Source organism: Panthera tigris, chromosome X, assembly GCF_018350195.1.
Source record: "Panthera tigris isolate Pti1 chromosome X, P.tigris_Pti1_mat1.1, whole genome shotgun sequence".
Taxonomy (NCBI): Eukaryota; Metazoa; Chordata; class Mammalia; order Carnivora; family Felidae; genus Panthera; species Panthera tigris.
The window spans coordinates 107,389,170-107,411,582 of record NC_056677.1 but is presented as its reverse complement, the minus strand read 5'-3'; the positions used below and the strand labels follow the sequence as shown (position 1 = coordinate 107,411,582).

The 22,413-nt window shown below is 39.4% G+C and overlaps 1 protein-coding gene across 2 annotated transcripts in view; it reads left to right on the top strand.

The window, feature by feature from the left end:
* Positions 1-22,413, top strand: part of ENOX2 (ecto-NOX disulfide-thiol exchanger 2) — a 259,670-nt gene that overhangs the window by 171,859 nt on the left and 65,398 nt on the right. The gene's annotated exons all lie outside the window — the stretch shown is intronic.

Genomic DNA, 22,413 nt, shown 5'->3' with positions numbered 1-22,413 from the left:
CATTCAACCAACTGAGCCACTCAGGCACCCCTAGCATAAAAATGATTTTAAAAGAGCACAAAAACATGACACATTTGTTTACATTGATTCGAATGGTTTGAAGGGAGAGTTCTTTATTTTTCAGCCTCTGCCATTGTTTTAATTTTTTTTTTTTTTTTTTTTTTGCTTTCTCCACTCAAGCAGAAGACAGCAAGGACAGCTCCTCAGTCTCCCACCATATGTCTCTGCTTCTTGGCTACCCCTACCTGACTCATCTTCTATTGCAGGGGGCGGAAGAGCTATAGATGTTAGGATTTGTTTTTCTTTTTAGGCTCAAAAATTCTTTTAAAGGGAAAAAACATGTTTAACAGATAAAAAGTGACTAGCAGTTCATACCCTGGGAAGACAGAATAAGAGAAGATAGATTAATATTTCTGTAGGAAAGGTTTTTTCATGTGGGCTTAATATAAGGAATAACTTTGATCATAAAGATTTCCATGAGGATTAAGACAATACTTAAGGAGATTGCAGCTGTGGGTAGGAGTATCTGCTTCTTTATGCTGCATGTTTGGGTAAAAATAGGTCCTCTACCTCCAGGCTGATATTCAGACAGTGTACGCTGAATGGCTATATCAGTTTAATAATAGTGAATAAAACTCCGGTACCAGTTGGTAAATAGTTACTGCCAAGAACCCCCTAAGTCATCACTGGGTACCCTGGCCAATAAATAATCACTGCCCAGATCCCCCTAAATGACCACCTGTCACACAGGCCACCCTGATCCTCCTGGTATTCCCCCAGGCTTCCCCATTGTCTAGCAATAATGGATTGACCTCTGGCACAGCCAAGGGGCCTCCTGGACCCTGCTCAACTGCTGAGGTTCAGTGTCCAGTTCTGTTTGCTCATGCCTTGCTGCTGTTTGAATATTTTGAATATACTGTCTGGTTCCCCAATTTTATCCCCATGACTTGAGATCATTTTGGAAGACAGAGCTAACCAGCTTACCAGGGGTATCCCTAGTAGAGGTTATTGCTCTTAGGTAGGCTAAGCTTAGTTAGTGAAAGAAAAAAATTAATATGGAGAATATTAACAAGATTAACTTGGGGAGCATTTTTAGAAAAGTTACAGAAAGCATTTCTGTTTAAAAACATAACCAACAAGTCCTGTGAGCCACCATTATTGTCAGGCAATCCAATGCTCTCAGCAGATTAAAGTAGGTAAAAACTGATATAGCACTATACTGGCTATTTCTTCATTCACTATGCCATATCCTGGGGGTAAGTTAACAGTATGTGAGGTACCATTCCTGCCCCAAAGTTCTTAAATCCTGCAGCGGAAATATTGCAGGCACCCAGTTAACTATTCATACAAGGTAAAATGCTAACAGGCATTTAGAGAATCACATGAGTGCTAAGTGTCTCTTAGGTACAAAGTCAGCATACTTTCTGTGGAACCCCCAGACTATAAAATGTTCAGTTCCTGTGAAACAAAATGAGGGGGTTCACTTAGACAAAATCAGATTATCTCTGTAATATTATATTAGTACTGACTCTGTGATGATGAGTAATATCTATTAAAAACTTATTGAAATCAGTAGAATGATGCAAAACAGAGCATTGCAGGATTCCTTCTGTTCCCATGATGGAAACATATTGGATAATTTTGATTCACTTATCATCTTCTATGAAATTATATTTGCTAATAGAATGCAAACATCATTGGCAAAGAAAGAAGAGCAGAGATGAATCATTATGATGAATGTTCAAATAAAGAGCATCAGATTCAGGAAGTTACATTATTATATTGCCTAAATAAAACCAACCACGATTTCCCACTGTGAACAATCTTAGGCCTTTATATATAACACACTTGTTAAAGTGCAGCAACTGGAACACTGATTCCTCCTGGGTAATGCTGGGGTTGGTACTACTGTTGCAGTGGCCCTCTGGAAACCTCACATTGTTTTCCTGTTTGAGGTTCTCTTAGCCCTCTTGGGTAAGATGCATTCTTTGTAATTTGTTGGTATCTATTTGGCTTTCTCCATTTCTTTTTTTTTTTTTAATTTTTTATTTTTGGGAGACAGAGACAGAGTACAAGTAGGGGAGGGGCAGAAAGAGAGGGAAACACAGAATCCGAAGCAGACTCCAGGCTCTGAGCTGCCAGCATAGAGCGTGATGTGGGGCTCAAACTCATGGACCAGAAGATCATGACCTGAGCTGAAGTCAGATGCTTAACCAACTGAGCCACCCAGGAGCCCCTGGCTTTCTCCATTTCTGATTAGCAATCTCCTGCCCCAAACTTTCTACCATGAGCTGGAATGGGAAGGGGAATGTGGAAAGATGGCATGTCTTGTACCATCTGCAAACCCACTCACCTTCCAGCCTTACCCTGGGATCTCTGGCACTTGCCAAATGGCTTCCCTGTATGATAAACTCGAAAGGATTGAAGTTGCATCTGTGTGTGGTAGGGAATGGGCTCTCTTCAGAGAGAGCCTCATGTCAGACATGAGGTTTGTCTTACTCTTTTGCCTCATTCACGGAATCAGTTCTCACTGAGTGCCTACTGTGCACCAAGTGTAGCCTCTTTCACTTTATTCCTAGAAGTCAATCTGCCTTTCTTTTCCCACATGGTTTGGCCAATTCGTTGGGGTCCTGAAATGTATCAACCTCAGTTCTCCCCTCTGATGAGATTAAGTGGAATTTAGTAATCCCTGCTAAATTGTCTTGTGACTCTGTCACATGAATAAAGTCTATGGACTCTAGGGTAGAGTGTAAGCATCAGATTAATTTTACTACAAAGGTCAGGCAGCTATCCTGGCATTCTGTTTTGCTTTGAAGGTTAGTCACTGCATGCTTGACCCAAACCTTCCTGTCTGAGCTGTATTCAAAACAGATTTCAAGATATAGCCAGATTGAAAAACAGACACTTGGAGTAAAAGACTGTGTACTCTGACCCCACTGGAAATAGCAAGCAGCTTTAGTGATTTTATGTGTATATACAATACATCATCATCTCTAGGAGGTGATGGGCACTAACCTCAGCACCTCTTGCTCCCAAAGCAAATGTATGCTCATCTTTTCCACCTAGCTGCTCATGTCAGAGGAAAGAAATATTTCTTCCTAAATGACTTCTAAGCTTGCTTGCCCGGGAAGTGTTGCCCCTGGGGAAGCAGGACCTATCAGAGGAGTTTGGCTCAAAAAAGACATAATCGTATTCAGATAATGGCAGACACCTCCATCCTGGTTCCCTTTAACCTTCATCTGTCTTCCTAATTTCCCATGGGCTCTCTCTTTCCAGCTCACCTCCTTTGGCCAGCCCTGTTGTGAGTTCATGCACTCCTGATGTATGTGTCTAACATACTTGTCATTTTGAGTTCTACAAGTAACATTCATGTAATAACTTGCCATTTATATTCCTGGAAAAATCCAAAGATTGGCTCTGAGGCTATAAAGTTGCATCCAGTCTATTGTCAGAACTACAGTACCTTGAAGCTATAGGGGCTGGAGTCACAAACTTCTTATAGCATGATACTTCCTTTGGGCATAATTGTGGTCTACTTCAAATTTCCTACAAAGAGATAGTAGTGGTAGAGGATAGGTCCTATAGAGGGAGATATAGTCTGGTTGCAATTCTGAATTTAATTCTCCTCAATGAGAAATTCACAAGTAGATGTAGAGAAGTTCTTTAACCTGTTGCTTCTTACGATGTTCAGCTTTCACATGTGACAGTCACACTGCTGACCACTGTGTACAGCATAATGTGCGTATTCAGTGGTTGGTTTTCTAGAACAATCTGCAGCTTCTGCCCAAGTCTCCTACAGCCAGTTGTATTTGTAAGACAAGGCAAGGTGAGGTATGTAGGCTGAGACTGTGGAGCACAGGAAAATGCAAAGTGAAGTGGCTCAGGAAGGCATCATTTTGAATGCTGTTGAATACCAGCTAAGTCACTAAAACAGATCCAAAATGCTTTTTGTCAGGAAAATTCAATCTCTCTTTGCAGAAACCCTATGAGTGGGCTAACGCTTTACCTGCACAAGCACACAAGTCAGACACCTTCATTTCTAAAATACTTTTCTAATACATTTCTAAAAACTTGGCCACTTCATATGCCTAACAGCTAAAATAAGAGTGGCCTACAACACAGACTGTCTACCTTCCATGTGCTCACCAGAATACTCCATCTCAAATTATCTGCCCTCTAGCTCTTAGCTGTACATACAGACAATGCCAACCAGATGTACTTGCCTGAGTAACACTGTCCCCAAGGAAGTAAGCCCTATCAGTGGAGTTTGGTTCAAAATTGACAAGATCAGGGTGCCTGGGTGGCTCAGTCGGTTAAGCATCCAACTTTGGCTCAGGTCATGATCTCACTGTTCATGGGATCGAGCCCTGCATTGGGCTCTCTGCTGTCAGCTCAGAGCTGGCTTTGGATCCTCTGTCCCCCTCTCCCCGCCCCTCCACCGCTTGCCCTCTCTCTCTCAAAAATAAACATTTTTTCAAAATGACATGATCATATTAAAATAACGGCAGACACCTCCATCCTGGTTCCCTTGAACCTCATCTAATTTACCTCATGCTCTCTCCTGTTCATCTCCTTTGGCCACCCCTCTTGTGAGTACATTCACTGTTGATAGAAGTGTCTAATGCACTTGTCAGCTTAAGTTCTTCTAGTAACATTCATGTAGGAATGTACCAACATCCTACTGTTCGGGTTTTCTCATTCTTTTCCTCTAATGAGTAGGACAAGCAGGATTGTCACTTTATACTTAGGCTTTTTATGAGTTTTGCTTGGTCTTCATATTGTGTGTGAATCTGCTCACCTCCACCCTCAACTAGATCATACACTCTCTGAGAGAGTAACAGTCTTTTACTTCTCTTGTATGTTTTTCAGCCACTAACAAAAACCATAAGAGGGGCTCAAGAAGTACCTTCATTCATTCATTCGTACAACTAAGAAATACCATCCAAATGGATTATACTAGTTTCTGAATTCAAGTATACTCTTTTTTTACTCTGAGGTTGTATTGTAATCTACTAAAGTTAAAAAAGGTTTTCTGTGGTTTTGTGCTCTGTACTACAACCAGATATTCTAACTGTAGTGGCTTAAGGATTCTATGCTTTTCACTGCAGCTGAGAAAGTGACTACAAACTGATCCACTGCATTCAGTAGGTGCTGTTGTCATCAAAAGAGCAGCCCAAAGCCCTTTGCTTGTATACCTTGGCTGCCCAACTTCTGTTATGGAATGGTGGTACCACCTCTGCTAATTTTCACTTAACCTCTCCATGCCTCCCTGTTTTCTTCAAAAAAGCCCATCAATATCCACCTGCCTTCCAGGGATGTTTTGAGGACATAATGCTGATAAGAAAACATTCTCTGTGAGAGAATATTGATGACAGTTGTTGTGTAGCCACAAAAGGAGAGGGCACTCGGCAGTAATTGGGGGCCATGTTTAGCCACCCAACCACCCATTATCGTTAGTACTCAGATTGATTCTAATGCATCATAATAATGCAACTTGTAATCCACATGTGGGGGGGTAATTTATTGTCAGGTGGCGATTGTTAGTAATAACAAGCTGTTTGAACATATTCAGAACATAGTTGTACACATCTCTTGTTTTTCTTCCTTCCTTTGTTTGCAAGTGTAATTTTATACCCTTTTGCCTCTCTGATTTTCTCCTTTTACACTGTATATTGTATTATTTTTATTCTTTAAATAAGCTTAGTATCTCAATGAACAGCTGGAACACAGGAGACTGATTTGGAAAAGCAGTTTAAGAAACAAAGTCCAATTTAAGGATGGTGGTGGATTTTATCACTCAGCTTTATTAATGGACCTCATTCCCACTGTATCTTCTTTCCCTAATGCATTTGTATAAAAGCTCTTGCCTCTCTCATTAACCCCTTTGGCTGGTGTTAACTCATTCCTGGGCATTTGTTGCCATAGCTGCAGCCGTCCCTCAGCTGGATCCCTCCTGTTAGTCCCTGCAAGGGCCATGAGGGGCTGGCCTGCTTGTTCCAGGCGTCAGCTGTTAGGCGGAGGGCAAGAGCCTTGCAACCTCAGAGGTCAAACTGTCTGTCCCATGTACTTAAGCTCTGTCTATAGTTTTTTTTCTTAGCAGCAGATGGGCATGTGGCTGTCCAGCCTCAAGGCTGGGAAACGTGTGGGAACATTACCAACACCCTTCTCCCCTCACCCCCTCCTGGGCACCCAAGCAGATAGCCTAGCTCCATATTCAAAAAGATAATCGATATTCCCCCAGTGTTGCTTGAACGTCTTCCTTCAACACCTGCGGCAGCTGTGGGGAATCATGCGAAACTTTCGTCTGTTCGCTGAAATAATTGCCAGCAGTTTTATGGAACGTCTCTTGTGTGTATTTTTGCCCATTTACAGATTTGATTATATCGTTTGCAGAACGGAAACGTGGCTTTTCACTGCTTACTCTCATTCTCACACATCTTCAAGGAGAAACCCTTTTAAAAACAAAATGGAAATGACATGCAAATGGTTATGTTAATATCACACAGGCAAAAGTCAGGACCTTCAGAAGGTTCCTTAGGCACAAACTGATCACGTGATGAGCACATCTTGCATACATTTCTGTTTGAGTTACCAGCCAGAACCGTCCTATGAGAAATGACTAAGAAGAGAAAATGTTAGATGCCTGTAATGTGTGACTACTTTCTGCCCTAGGCTCCAAACACTGACGTAAGCCAGAGCAAACACAACTCCCACACACGCAGATTGGGCAGGTACAGTGGGATTTGAGGAAGATGTTTGAAGGTGGAAAGTTTCCATGTAGACCGGTAATAGAGAGTTAGAAAAGAAAATTTAATTTTGTTTTCACTGTGCCAGCTTTGCCAGATAGCTGGCAAGGGTATATCTGTGGATTAGCTCCAGATTTAGAAAATTCATATCTAGTCCTTTACCTTGACTTTGACAGAATTTATATTATGGCATCAACAACAGCAGCAGAATAGCTGCATCATTAACAACTAACATTTACAGTATATTACAGCTTGAAAAACACTTTTAGAATTAATATCTCTTGTCTAACCATCTCACCAACTCTGTAAGATCAATTTTATATAGTTGTCTGCATTTTTGTGAAGAGGGAACCAAAGCTCAGAGTAAGTAACTTGCGTGAGGTCACACAGCCAGTAAATAGCATAGTCTTCTGACTCCAGAACCCTGAAATACCCATGCTAGGCAATACATACACTCCTGTCACCCTGCTCTTTAGCCCACTGCCACTTCCGTGTCCCCAGACCTCCAGGTAAACAAATCAAGGTTCATGCAGTGATCTGCTTGAAAAACAAAAGGATGGGGCACCTGGGTGGCTTAGTCGCTTAAGTGTCCGACTTCAGCTCAGGTCATGATCTCGTGGTTCGTGAGTTCAAGCCCCGCATCGGGCTCTGTGCTGACAGCTCAGAGCCTGGAACCTGTTTCAGATTCTGTGTCTCCCTGCCCCCACCCCTCGCACTCTATCTCTCTCTTAAAAATAAAAAATAAACATTAACATTTTTTTAAAAAATTTAAAAAAAAGAAAAAAGGAAAGTAGCCATATTGCAAAAGAATTACTGTGTTTCCATATGGGTTCACAATTAAATGATATCTTTAACACTCCTGTTTGTTCATAGATCACAGACTACTAGACAAGCTGAACCAGGCGGGCAGAGAAACAAAGGAAAGGGGAGAAATGTGAAAGAGAACAGCACAAATTAAAGCTCCCAGCAACTGGAGAATCCTTTAGAAATTCAGATAAAAGAAGAGGTAGCATCATCATAGGTAGCAGCACTGTAAGGATACACAAGTAGTGATCGACACAAACTTCAGAATAGTTCTTGCCTCTCAGGGGAGATGGAAAGAATTGGGAGGGGCACGTGAGGTCTTTAAAAGTTATAATTATATTGTTTTTCTTAAACCACATGTTGGGTACATAGTTTTCGTTGCACCATTTTTTTAGACTCTACATTTGTCTCTTATAAATTCCCCTTTGTACCTACCTACTCAATATTCAATTTAAAAAATTAGAAAAAGATAGTGTGAGTCAGTGGACAAATGGGATTTGATATACAGAAATTAGCATTTTTAAGGAAGGTAGCCACTCTTGAAAGCTAGTTGCACTTTAATTTAAAAAAAAGTAACCATTTTGCTCTGACAGTGTCTCCCAGTGACATGACAGTTAGTCTTTCAAGAAGAATTATGTGTGGGGAGGACATGCTTTCCCACAATTTTCCCAGGATCTTTGGGCATTTCGGCTGCCTTGCCCCTCCTCTCTCCTTTCTGACAGTGAACTTCCAGCTTCTGGGAGGAGAAAGAACAGTGGCACGGATATTTGGAAATTTGAAGTTAAGTGCTTGAACCGTAGCCACAGATTTATGGATTGTTACCCAAAGACTTATCTTTTGGCTTTCCTTGGTGTTGGACCTGACAGAAAATGCAGTGAACAGGTGAGCTTGTATATTTTTGTCTCTGGTTGGTTTCTCTCTGACCAATCTAGGCATGCTGTAAGCACAGGCTGACAGGAATTACGGCTTTTCTTCCATGTGGAAATAAGTGGATAAGCAAATACTCCCAGCCTGATTTTCTTTCCAATTCATTATTTACAGGGAATTCACCCTCTGTAATCATTTTCAAATCAAATTTGCTCTACCAATCCCTGTAAGATTTGCTCTGGAGATCATCACCAACCTATATATCTTTTATTTTTTAGCAGCTTATGCCCCCCCCCCTGTTAATGCCAATTAAAAAAAAAAAAAAAACAACAAATGGATTAAAGGTGATGTCACTAGTTGCCTAGAGATTCACTCAGGAAGAAAATTTAAGTTACAGCAGAAATGGATAAAAGGAAGGAAAGCCAATAACTCATGCACGTTTGCTATCTGGACTACTATTGGTGTATTAAAATAGTCAGGAGAACTATTGAATTAAATGAGGAAAAATATATCATATGTAAGATAGATTCCAGGAAAGGCACTATTATTAATACCGTCCCAGAATCACAAACTGACGACCAACGCACTTACATATGGATTGTCCCTGGAGCAGGCTGACACAGTGGGTGCCCTCTGCCCAGCTGTCAGAGATCACAGCTTATGGCCATAAATAACTCCCTTTGTCTTATTGGAAGGATGGCCATGAAAAGCAAGCTCTCCTGCCTACCCCCATTGCCTCCCATCCTCATGATGGAAATGAAAAAGTGATACTAAGTAATGCTGGCCCTCTTCCACCACAGATGGGGTGACCACAAGTGAGAGCATGGATGTAAATGCCATCCATAGTTTTGGGAAAAAAAGCAAATGGGTTTTGGAAGCAGGTCTGATGAGTTTGGGGTATATACAGTGGAGGAGGAGGGTAACGTTGGAAAATATTTTGAGGATTTTATTAACGGTACCACTTTTCAAAAATGTAGCAGATGAGAAGCATATAGATTAGTCCTACTGTTCTTTCTGGCAGTGCTCTTGGTAAAGAACTGGTTAGAAAGAACCCATATTGTTCTTTTCTGTGTAAATACATACCCAGAAGTGGCTAATTCCTGTACTGGTATTTTCCTGTCCTTTTCACAACTGAAGGGATTATAATACTCCCCCTTTTTTTCCAACCACAAATGGCCCCTGTTGTCTATAAGATATCAGAGTAATGCCCACTATTGTTACTATATTCACAATAATTACTAGTATTTCACTACCACTTACCGAGATAGCCACTGTAATGGACTTCTCATATATTTTCTCCTTTAACCCTTACCACAGCCCTATGAGATAGGTACTATTACTGTCCTCATGTTTCAGATGTGGAAAATGAAAACCAGACATTAAGTCATCTTCCTAGCATCACACAGCTAGTAAGTAGAAGGCCAGGATGAGATCCAGTCCAAAACCATGATCTTTATGGTTATAACCCTATTTTTCCTTTATTCAGGGTCACACAGCCTTAAGGGTTAAGAGTTTATCATGCTTGGTCTGTCCAAAGGCCTGTTGGGGGTTGGTGAAAGTGTGTTGCAATTTTGAAAAAAAATCAATTACTTTGAAACATGAAGTGTGGGGTGGGGGCAGTGTGAAGTTCTGTATGGTACAAGCTATTGTTTTCTGATTATTTGTTAAATTGAGGTGGAGTTTAAAAACTTGAGTTAGGCTGCTTGTTGAGGTAAAGAAGCTAGAAAGGGGCCAGGGCTGCTGGCATAAGGCAGAGCCATTAGTCACTGCCTCCTGTGGCTGTATGTGTATATATAGCATTGCCCTTAATATTTGAAGATGACTCTGCTGAGGCAGCCAATTCTCAAACCAAAGTTCCCATTATCAGTAGGATTTAACACTTGACTTGTTTATAGGGGTCATGGCCAGTGTCCCACCCCTCTGACTTAGACCATGGCCTTGTAGTTAGTGTCTTACAAAGCAAGTCAAAAATATAGTCTAATACTCATCCTCCCAGAGTCCAACCAACTGGAGAATACAAAATGACTCTAGTTTTTTAATATTGTACTTTTAGGAGAGAGGAATAAGTAAACTGATATGGAAAATATTCTCCACCCATGCCCATCCCCCCCCCAACAAGGACAATTTCTGTTCTAGGTTTTAGACTTAGCACAAATACAGCCTTATCTCCTACACCTTTTAAGATAGTAGAGGTAGAGAGCCAAAGCATAAGAGACTCTTAAAAACTGAGAACAAACTGAGGGTTAATGGGCGGGTGGGAGGGAGGGGAAGGTGGGTGATGGGTATCGAGGAGCGCACCTGTTGGGATGAGCACTGGGTGTTGTATGGAAACCAATTTGACAATAAATTTCATATTAAAAAAAAGATATCCACAGTATCATCATAATTGGTTTGTCCTTCAAAAGCTACTTCAAAGACTTCTCCAGCTTAACATCACTTCCTCTATGCTTCTGCTCCCTCTCTACCACCACCTCTCCTCCTAGTAGAGTAACTGCCTCCCCTTAATATCTCTGTTTAACCAGTATCAAACTATGCAATAGTTTGTCTGTCTCTCCCACTAGTCTGTGAGCCCCTCAAAGGGCAGGGAAACATGGATTTTTCACCCCTGGTACCACCAAATAGTGCGTGGATTTAACATGTTCTTGAATTAATATTCAGAATGGATCCTGAAGCCCTGCCATAATCTCACTTAAAGATTCAGGTACAGCTAGCACTTACTGACCACCTGGGTTTTCACCACAACCTGGTGAAAGGGGTGGTATCATTCTTATTTATACATGGGGAGACTGAAGCTCTGTGTTTCTCCAATTTGTAGTGGGCGTAAGAGATATCTAGGGTGCTTGTTCAACAGGCAGATTCCCCAGCACCACCCAGATGGAAACCTCAGCTGTGGACCCTGGAACTTGGCTAGTTAGCAAACATTCCAGGTGATTGTGATGCACATGATTGGACCACACTTTGACAAATACAGGTGTGAGTGATTGCGATACAGCAAGAAAATAGTGGAGCCAGAGTTGAAACTCAGCCCTCCTAATCTGTGTTGTACTTTCTATCCTATGGCAAGGAAGTATACTGAAACACGTTGAAAAAATTTTCAGCAACAAGGGCTAAAGTAAAATGGTTTGGGGATTAACCCCAGGACCATTTTTTTTCCTCCAAGAGACCTTGTCAGACTTCTAACAGCAGAGCAGAGGGCTGCCAAATCATCTCTTACGCAACTTACCTCAGGAAAGCACAGACCACAGAACTTTGGGAACTTACAGAATTTATGCTTCTCTTTGTTTTTTCTTTCTCTGTTTCCCCTCCACCACCAGCCACACCATTAACTTAAAGAGCATACTTAGTACCTGAACTGCAATTAGTTTATTGGTTAAATATTAAGATTTCTAATTGAAAAGCCGTAGCTACAACATTTGGGATCCTGACAGTAATATTAAAGTGTTTGTTTCAAAACTAGGAAAAGAAATGTGTGTTTTAATAGGCAATTAGCACAGATGTTCGAAGAGCTGGGATAAGGTAGCTTTTTTTGAGGCCCAATTATGCTTTCAGTGTTTTTTGTCTAAATATTAGGTAAGAAATGTGGAATGAATGCAATGATGCAATCTAAAAACCAGACGGCCATAGTCAACCATTCAACCAAGACCAGGGTAACATGAGTGCACTGGTATCTCAGAAGCCCAGAAGTCAGGAATGGGAAGGATGGACCATAGTCCAGAAAAGCCCAACAGAGCCTTTGTAGTGCAGCTAGCCCCTGCTTTTACTGACTGAGGAAGCCTCCAAGGTTCTAATGGTGGAGCCTGTTGGACTTCCCCTGCATCCAACCTCAACCTATTCTCTTGGCTCACATTCAGCTCATAACCTGGAAGTGACAAGGACTATTCCTGAGATTCTTCAGTCTGTGCCAGCCCACCTTAAAATAACAAAGGAGGCCCTTGGCTCCAGCTCAGAGAAGTGGGAGAAGAGACCCCCACAGGGCAACCAAATGATTTCTTTCTTAGTGGGAAAAAAAAAACAAGGAAAAGATAAAGGAAGTGGGGTTAAGATCACGAATGAATATTTGCTCAGCATTTTTTATAGTATAGTGAGAGTATTATAGCTCAGTGGTTAAAAGTTTAGGCTCTGAAGCTATACTGCCTGAATTTGAATTTCAACTCCAGCATTAACTTCATCTGTGACCTTGAGCAACTTTCTAACTTCTTTGTCTTTCATTTTCCTCATCTGTAAAATGGGTATGAAAATATTACCAATCTTATAGGGTTGTTGTGAGGATTATATTATATAATACATATACAGATTTAAAACAGTGTTTGGCACATAATAAACATTTAATCAATACTAGGAATCAACATCGTTATCATTAGGTAAATAATACAGGTTAATAAACAGGCTAAAAGGTGTGTTGAACTTGCCTAAAGTCATACAGCTAGTAAATGATAGAGCCAAGATTTTATTTTAGATCTATCTGGCTCCAGGTCTGTATTTCTTCCACTGTACCTTGTTGCCTTTATAAATACAGGATATATGCTGTGAGCTCCTTGGAGAAGTGCATGCCAAGAACTGTGTCTTTCTTCTTCCTTGCTACACCCTACCCCCACTGCAACTGCCATCTGGAGGGCTGGCTTAGCACTCTAGCTTCTTATAGATCTATTTAAAAACCTTTAATATCCTTGTAACTGCCCCAATATGGAGGTAGCTGTCTCCAGGACCCTCCAGCTTATAGACTAAAACAATGAATCATCCAGGATAAGGGTTAGTTTCTGAAAGGACTCTCTACCCCAAGGTTCTCATCTGCATACCTTGAGGATCAAGCTATTGTCTCCTACCCTGCCCATGTGATTACTTACAATATAGACTAGCATAAAACCTTTCCCTTTTGTCTCTCCCCCACCTCCTCTCCTCTTCCCCAAGGAAGAATATGTTGTGACATCCTGATCCCCTTGAGTGGCTCTTTGATCCATTCTTGGTAACACTCATAAGGAAATAAAGCCCTTGCTTGTCTAATAGCATCATCTCTCTCAAGCTGCGTGGGAGCTTTCTCTTACAAAGGCTGCTGTCAGCTCCCTCACCCCGCATAATCATGATGCAGACAGTGGCGTCACTGCTGGTGACGTCTGTGATCGGAGAGAGTGGGATGTGCCCCGAGCTTCAGCACCTTGTTCACAAACAATGATGGATTGTTAATTTTCAAAGAAAATGAAGAGGGATTCAAAATAACACCTGCAATGCACAATATATTGCTTCATGAGCAATAAATAACAAACAGAAGATAAAACCTTGAGCCCTAGGCTTAATGCAGAACCGAAACATGATTTATCTTGCTGTTTTCTTTCCCTTAGCCAGAGAACAGGAAGCACAATGTTATTCTGTTCTAGGATACCCAACCGTGCCCTTGTGCCATAATCTTTTACAACACATACTTCTTCAGTACCTACTGTATGTAAGGTCCTATATGATATGCTAGAAATGGTGTTTTCTTCTGTGTTCCATGCAAGCATTTTCTAAACTTCCTCTCTTTTGCCATGGTATTCCTAGCATTATTTACAGGACTTCCATGGCACTTGGACTCCCCACCATGAGAATCATTTCTTTGATGTGAAACATAAAAGTAACCATGCTAAAAATGTTAATAGATTCTTGGTGGGGAAGGCGGTCTGATTTTTTTTTTAGTACAGTGGCATAAGCGAGTAGTACATCAACTAAAGAAGTTGGGATTGGCTGCACATGTGGTAGATGGGAAGGGACTGTGAAGAATCTAGGAGTATAAGGCACTCTCCAGTAAGAACACATGAACATAGGGGCACATGGATGGCTCAGTTGGTTAAGCATCTGACTCTTGATTTCAGCTCAGGTCATGATCTCACGGTTTGTGAGCCCCACATCAGGCTCTGCACTGATGGTACAGAGCCTGCTTGGGATTCTCTCTCACCCTCTCTCCCTGCCCTTTCCCTGCTCTCTCTTTCAAAATAAATAAATAAAAACTTAAAAAAAAAAGAACACATCAACATTGCTGCAGTAGAACAAGGTTTCTCAGCCTTCTCACTGTTGATATTTTGGGTCAGATAATTGTCTGCTGTAGGGGGCTGTCCTGTACATTGTAGGGTGTTTGGCAGTATCCCTGGCCTCTATCCACTAGATTCCAGAAGCACCCCCTACTTCCAGTTGTGACAACCAAAGATGTCTCCACATATTGCCAAATGTTCCCGGTGGGGGCGGGGGGCAAATTAGCCCCACTTAAGGATCCCTGCAATAGAGGACCTGGGGGATACCCATCTATGTAACGATGAGATCAGTAGCCTTCCCAGCTCAAATATTATATAACTTTATGATTTACCTAGTTTAAGATAGCATAGTGGTTAAGAGCATGAATTGTGGACCCAGACTGCCTGGGTTTAAATCAGGCTTCACTGCAAGCTGATTTTATGACCATTGACAGGTTACTTAACCTCTCTGCTCCTGTTACCTCATCAGTAAAATAGGGGTAATGAGAGGTCCTACTTCATAGGGTTGTTGTGAGTTATAGATTAATGTACATAAAGTGCCTAGAACAGTGCCTGGCACATAATAAGTATTAAGTAAGTGTTACCTATATTTAGTCTTGTTATAATTACTATCATTAACACTATTATTCACCATTTATCTAAGTCCTGGAATGTTGCAGAGGTCTGATGTTTCACCCAGCTTTGGACCACTATCTTGCTTCTGCAGAAATGACTAGAGAGTTAAGTCCACAGTGCATTACTACACAATGCAGAGATTTTATTTGGCTATAGGTCTATTAAATAGGCATTGCAGTTAAGCCCCACTTTGTACAATTGTTGAGTTCTTCCAGAGTTCACTTATTTAAAAGCACACTAACTGGCACCTACTTCTAGCTAATCACTGTAGAATATACAAAAGTAAATGAGATTTATATCCCCTGCCTTCAAGGAGCTAACAAAGATGGGTGCTACATGCACATTTATTTTAGTAAATATAATTACCCTTAAATTTTCAAAGAAATTATTGTCATTTCCTTTTTACCCATGAAGAATTTCTATGTGATGAAAATTATCTTCCTATCTCCAGATTTATCTTTCTCAAAGTTTGTATTTCTATAAGTATTGTGTAATTAAGTATGGTGATATTCTTATACTACCAGCATGTTAGGATTATAATACCTCAGATTATCACCATTTATCTTCCTCTTACTCTCTGTTTAAAATGTTGAATATTTAGTCCTCAGAAGAGACCGACTAAAAGAGATTTTATCATAATACAACAACAGAGTGATATTCCATTCTGAATAGCTTGTCACACGCTATACACCTACTCTCTTCTGGGAAGAAGAATGTCTATACAGGACTCTCTTACATATATTCATATATTTCCTCATTCATTTATTTTAAATACTTTATTGAACATCTACTTTGTGTCAGACACAGTGTCTAGGCATGAGGAATAACAGGAGGAATAAGGGAATCCAGAGTCTAGGAGGAGAGACAGATATAGAAAGATTATAAAAATATAATGCAATAAGGGCTATTATAGTAATGTGTTCAATGAACTAGGGGAACACAAAAAATAAAGGGCTCTTTGGGAAGGAGTTTAGTGTGATGGATAAGACTGTGGACATTGGTACCAGAGCTGCCTGGGTTCATATTCCTGTTCTACCACTTATTAGCTATGTGATATTGAGCTGGTTACTTAAACTCTCTGTGCCTCTGTTTCATTATCCGTATATTATTATAATTCCTATATATGCTGTGTCTCTCAGTAGACTTTGAACCCTTCAAGGGCTAGGACTACTTCATTATCATCACCTTAACTATTGCCATGTTATTGTTACCACTTACCTAGTACTCATTCTGAGCCAGAAGCCATGCTAAATTCTTTACCCACATTATCTAATTTAATCTTCAACAAACCTATAAGGCAAATACTATCACTTTCCTAAATTCGTAGTTTGCCATTTTTCTCATCAAATCCAGTTATTTATTCATAGAACTTATCACAATGTATAATTATTTTATGTTTATCTGTATTTTAATATCTCCCTTCTGCACTAGAGAGCTTCATAAGATCAAGGATCGGCATGAGGCCTGTTTGACTCACCATAATGTCTTCAATGTCTGTGATGGTGCCTGGCACACAGAAAATGTACAATGAGTGTACAATAAATATAAAAGGAAGGCTGGAAGGTAGACCAGCAAGAAAAGTAAAGAGAAACATAATGAGCATATACTGTAGTCCAGAACCATCTGACTCCCAAACCCATGCTCTTGATCACTAGGCAGTGTTGCTTCCTACTCTTAACAGACTTTCAATAGATGTTTGTTGACAAAATCCTCTCTTCAACTTTGCGCAATACTGTGTAACAAAATTATAGTAAGCATAAAAACCAATGCATATAAACCTGGACATAAGAAAGAGAATTATGGGAGAGTGAATTGTCAGAGAAGGACATCTTTTGTCTTAATACAAGAGTATAGACGACGAGATGACACTAACATACTGAACTTGTTTCAATGGAAATAAAGGAAACAAATGAAATAACTCTACTACAGGATGTGTGTGTGTGTGTGTGTGTGTGTGTGTGTGTGTGTGTGTTGTCTTCAAGATCAAATAACTGACAATAATTGACTAGTTAATCAAGTGAAGTATAATATAAAAATAAACAGATGGCAATGATTTGATAATTATGGAGCGATACCAAGTTAAAATGGACAATTACTTCCAAATCTTTTACTCTTTTGGCACTAATGAACTCTTGTTCCAAAGTACCATAACTTCAATCAACTTACAGAGAAAGGATTCATTCACAACTCCTCTACAGCCCTTGACCTCATGAAGAGTTCCCACACAATGCAGAACAAAAAATGAGCATTGCAGGACACGTTCTTCAGACTTGGGTGAGGTATTTTGACAGCACTCGTACTTAACTTCTGAATATTCTTGGCCACTGCCAGTAAATGTAGGACTTATGGGCAAATGAGCAATCTCTTCCTTTAGTGACATGGGACCACTTTTATAAAATACTTAAAGAAATTGCTAGATGTCCATTTTTAGTCTAGAAAGTGAATCAGGCCCATTTTTAGTCTAGAAAGTGAATCAGGCCTGGTCTTAACTTTTCCACTATTAAGTGATGATTCCAAACAGATGTTCAACACAGCATATTTTGTTAGTTAAGACCTTAAATCCAGATTGTTGCCGGACAGAGATGATCATCTGGGATTTCCCTTTGAAAGTAAAAATGTATAAGCTTCCTTATATGTATGACTGTGCCTATATGGGAGAAAGATTATAGCCAATGATATCAAACTGAATTATCAGTTAGGTGCATTTATTTCTGGTTGTAAATCTAAATGAATTACTACATGTAAATTCAGTTGTCTTGGAGAGAGAATTAGTTTAGCAACTATGCCATCACTTTTAAGATAATTTATCTTTCTGAAAAGATATACAAATAATCAATGAGTGTCATTGCATGGATTTCTCATTGTGCCCAAAATCAATGTAGGTTGATTCATTCATCCAAATATTTCTTGAATACCTACTTTATACCAGACACTGAACTAAAAAATGGAGAAACAAAGACACCCAAACTAAGTCCCTGACCTATAGGAGCATGCAGGCCAGCAGAAGAGAGACGTGTATTTAATAAGTGTAATTCAAGGCAGTCAATGATAATGTCCAGTTGATCTTGCTTCCTGGAATGCTTTTCAATCCTAATCCTCCTATCACTACCTGGAGGAAAAACCTATCCCTCCTTAAAGACTCATTTCAAATTATTCTTTCCCAGCAAAGGCTTCCCTAGTATTCCTCATCCTCTCCACACCTCCAACCCCAAACATCCTTCCCAAGTCATTCCAGCAGATTTAATTACTCCTTTTCTGTTCTCATAACACTTTACTCACAGTTTTACTGCAGTACTTATTACAATAATTTATATTAGGTTATATGTCATGCCTCTCATTGTATTGTGAGTTCTTCCAGAGAAGTAAATGAGTTTTGTTCATCTCTGTAACTCCTAGTCACTAGCACAGGATCTGGCACATACTAAGACTCAATAAAGGTTTGGTTTAGGGAAAAGGAATGAGAGAATAAGCAAACATAAAAATGAAATTCTAGATAAAATGTTACGATAACACATTAGGAAGGAGTGATTAATTCTAGTGACGTGGCTTCACAGACAATGTAACATTTGAGATGACCCCTGAAAACTGAGTAGGATTTGACAGGTGGAGATGAGTGTTGGGGAAGTGGAGGGAAATGAAAAGGCAGAACTCCTTAAGAATTTAAAAACTGAATTTATCATAGCAAAATAATGCTGTAAATTCCACATGGTTCTTATCTAAACCATCTGGTTTATGTAAACAACCTTAGCAGGAACTCTCCTTGCTAACATTTTAACAGGCACTTTGAATTAATATATATTTTGAAAATAGTAACACTGTGCTGTGTTACTGTGTGCTGTGCTTTAAAAAAACTGATAATTTAGATAATTCTCTCTCCTCCTCAAAAATTAGTCCAGAGTTTGCCTAGGTTGGTACATTGTAAATTCTCGTTCTTTGATCTCAGAATTCCTTATTAAGAATAATGCCTGATTCTCTTATGTTTCCCAGGACTGCAGAGCCAATGAGTAGCCAAACTGTTGCAAGAAATTATTTTTAGTATGGGGGCCCAGTCCTTCTAAACCTAGATGTTTCCTCTTGGAGTCATTCTTCAGCCACTAGAGAAAACCAGGGTGCAGATTCAGTAATCTCTAAAGGTCCCTTCCAGTTATAACATTCCCTAAAACTTGTCTCCCCTGGACTAGAGATTGGGAGTTCAGATGAACTGAATAATCAATATGTAAACTCTTGACTCAAAGGGTATCTGATGCCCTATGTTTGTTTTCTTAATAATATTTACAATATGGCTATTTCTAGCCATACTATGCCTTCATGGGAAACAACTGAAAACTGGATGTGAGGACTAGAGTTTCTGGCGATAGAGAAATCACCAGTTCTGAAATGTGACTTCTGACTATAGTAACAAATGCTAAGGCCATCAATCACTCTGTGTGTGTGTGTGTGTGTGTGTGTGGAGGGGGGCGGGTTGTGGAGAAGAGGCATAGGAAGCATAGAAAAATCATAAAAACTAATAATTCAGAAATAATGTTTTTGAACATTTGCATTTTCTTGTTCTGACGAATCAGTGACAAAATAGCACTTGTATAAATAACCAGGGCAAGGTTCATCCCTGATATTTCCAGGTTAGAAGGATGTGATAGATGTTAGCAAGCTACTATTAGAACAGAGTTGTCTTCTAGAGTGTAATTGGCTGGAGTGCATACTGAGAGGTAGGAGAAAAGCCATGGAAAGATTTTTCTATAGAAATCAGTAGTCAGAGGGAAATTTCCAAAAATATGTCTTTCTGTGCTCCCAACTATGTAGTATATACATGCACTTGCATGCATAACTCACTTCAATGTCTTCTTATGTCATCATTGCTCCTGGAATGTCTTTTTCCTCTTTTCCTTCTTTACCTATCTAATAACTACCCATGACTCAAGACATGTTCTGTAAAAATATGGCCAATTTGTTCAAATCCTATCTTCTCCATGAAGTCTTTCCTACCTACTCAAGCCACATTTTCATTACTTAAATTTCAGTAACATTTCCAGTCAATTCCATTCAATTATTTGGTTGTTTCTTAATGGTTTCATTGGAGATAGTAAAACATTGTGACTAAAAGTATATATCCTGCATGACCTTAGACAATATATGTGACCTTTAAAAGCCTTTCATCTATTAAATGGAAATGTAAATAGTCCCTTTCACAAGGTTATTTTGAAAGTTAAATGAAAATAATGTGTGCCAAGTGCTTTACCTAGCATGTGGTAAGTGTTCAATAATTAGTGGTAGTAATGGATGGAGGTGGTGAGAGTAGCGATAATAGTAATAATCATTGCCACCATCATTGGTCTCTTCAATTATATTGTATAACCTTTGAAGGCAAGGACTACATATCCTATCTGATTATTCTCTCGTGTCCCCCTAATTTCCAAAATACTCAATTGGCTAATTTGATATTTGCTGATTGTATGTCCATCTCTATTCAATGTTAACTGCCTCAAAGAAATGAAATTACATCAAAAATAGAATTTTTCATTTTTTTTGCACCATGGAAGCTGTTGGATGGTTTTTCTTAGTTTGCATGCATGAGTAGTTTGGATGGAAGCTGACGAAGTAATCATATGCAACTAGACTATGAGAAGAATAGGAAACCTCTTAGTCATCCCAAGCTCCTGTGGTATATGTGCTTGAAAAAAAACCAGAAAACTACAAAACCCTGATGAATGAAATAAAAGAAGAATTAAATAAATGAAGAGATATTTCATGTCCATGGATAGGAAGACTCAATATTTTCAAGATGTCAGTTCTTCCTAACTTGACTTAATGCAATCCCAATCAAAGTCCAAGCAAGTTATTTTGTGGTTATCAACAAACAGATTCTAAAATTTATATGGAGAGGCAAAAGGCTCATAATATCCAAAATATGTTGAACAAGAACAGAGTTGGAAGCCTGATGCTACCCAACTTCAAGATTTACTATAAAGCTACAGCAATCAAGCCAGTGTGATATTGATAAAATAATAGACAAATAGATCAGTGGAGTAGAATAGAGAACCCAGAAATAGACCCCACAAATAGAGTTAACTGATCTTTGACAAAGGAGTAAATGCAATACAATTGAGGAAAGACAGTCTCTTCAACAAATGTGCTAGAACAGCTGGAAATCCTCATGCAAAAAAAATCTAAACACAGATCTTATACCCATCACAAAAATTAACTCAAAATGGATTATAGACCTAAATGTGAAATGCAAAACTATAAAACTCCTAGAAAATAACATGAGAGAAAACCTAAAGGACCTTGGATATGGTGATGGCTTTTTTTTTAATGTTTATTTCTTTTTGAGAGAGAGCGAGAGAGAGAGAGCACACACACAGGAGGGACAGAGAAAGCGCACGTGTGTGCGTGCGCACATGAGAGACAGGCAGGAGGGATCCAAAGTGGGTGCTGCACTGACAGCAGAAAGCCAAATGTGGGGCTTGAACCCACAAACTGTGAGATCTTGACCTGAGCCAAAGTCAGATGCTTAACCAGCTGAGCCACCTAGGCACCCCAGTGATGACTTTTTAGTACACCAAAGGCATGATCCATGAAAGAAATTATTGAAAAGCTGGACTTAACTAAAATTAAGATCTTATGTTCTGCAAAAGGCAATGTAAAGATAATGAGAATATAAGCCACAAACTGGGAGAAAATATCTGCAATATACACATCTGGTAAAGGACTATTATCTAAAATATACAAAAAACATTTAAAACACAACAAGAAAACAAACAGCCCAATTTAAAATCAGGTCAAAAACTTTAATAGACAACTCACTAAAGAACATATACAGATGGCAAATAAATATATGAAAAGATGTTCCGTATTATGTAACAGGAAAATGCAAATTAAAACAGCAAAGAAATACCACTATACACCTATTAGAATGGCCAGAATCCAGAACACTGACATCACTAAATACTAGTGATGATATAGAGCAACAGAACTCTCATTCACTGCCAGTGGGAATGCAAAATGGTTTGGCCACTTTAGAAGATAGGTTGACAGTTTCTTACAAAAGTAAATATGCTCTTACTATACAATTCAGTGATTGTGCTGCTTGGCATTTCCCCAAAGGAGTTGAAAACTTATGTTCACACAAAAATGTGCACACGAATGTTTATAGCAGTTTTATTCATAATTGTCAAAACTTGGAAACAACTACAATGTTCTTCAGTAGGTGAATGGATAATCTGTGATACATCCCTATGATGGAATATTATGCAGCATTCTATTATGATAGAAATGAGCTATCAGGCCATGAAAAGACATGGAGGAAACTTAAATGCATACTACTGAGAAAAGCCAATCTGAAAAGGCTGCATGTTGTATGATTCCAACCATGTGACATTATAGAA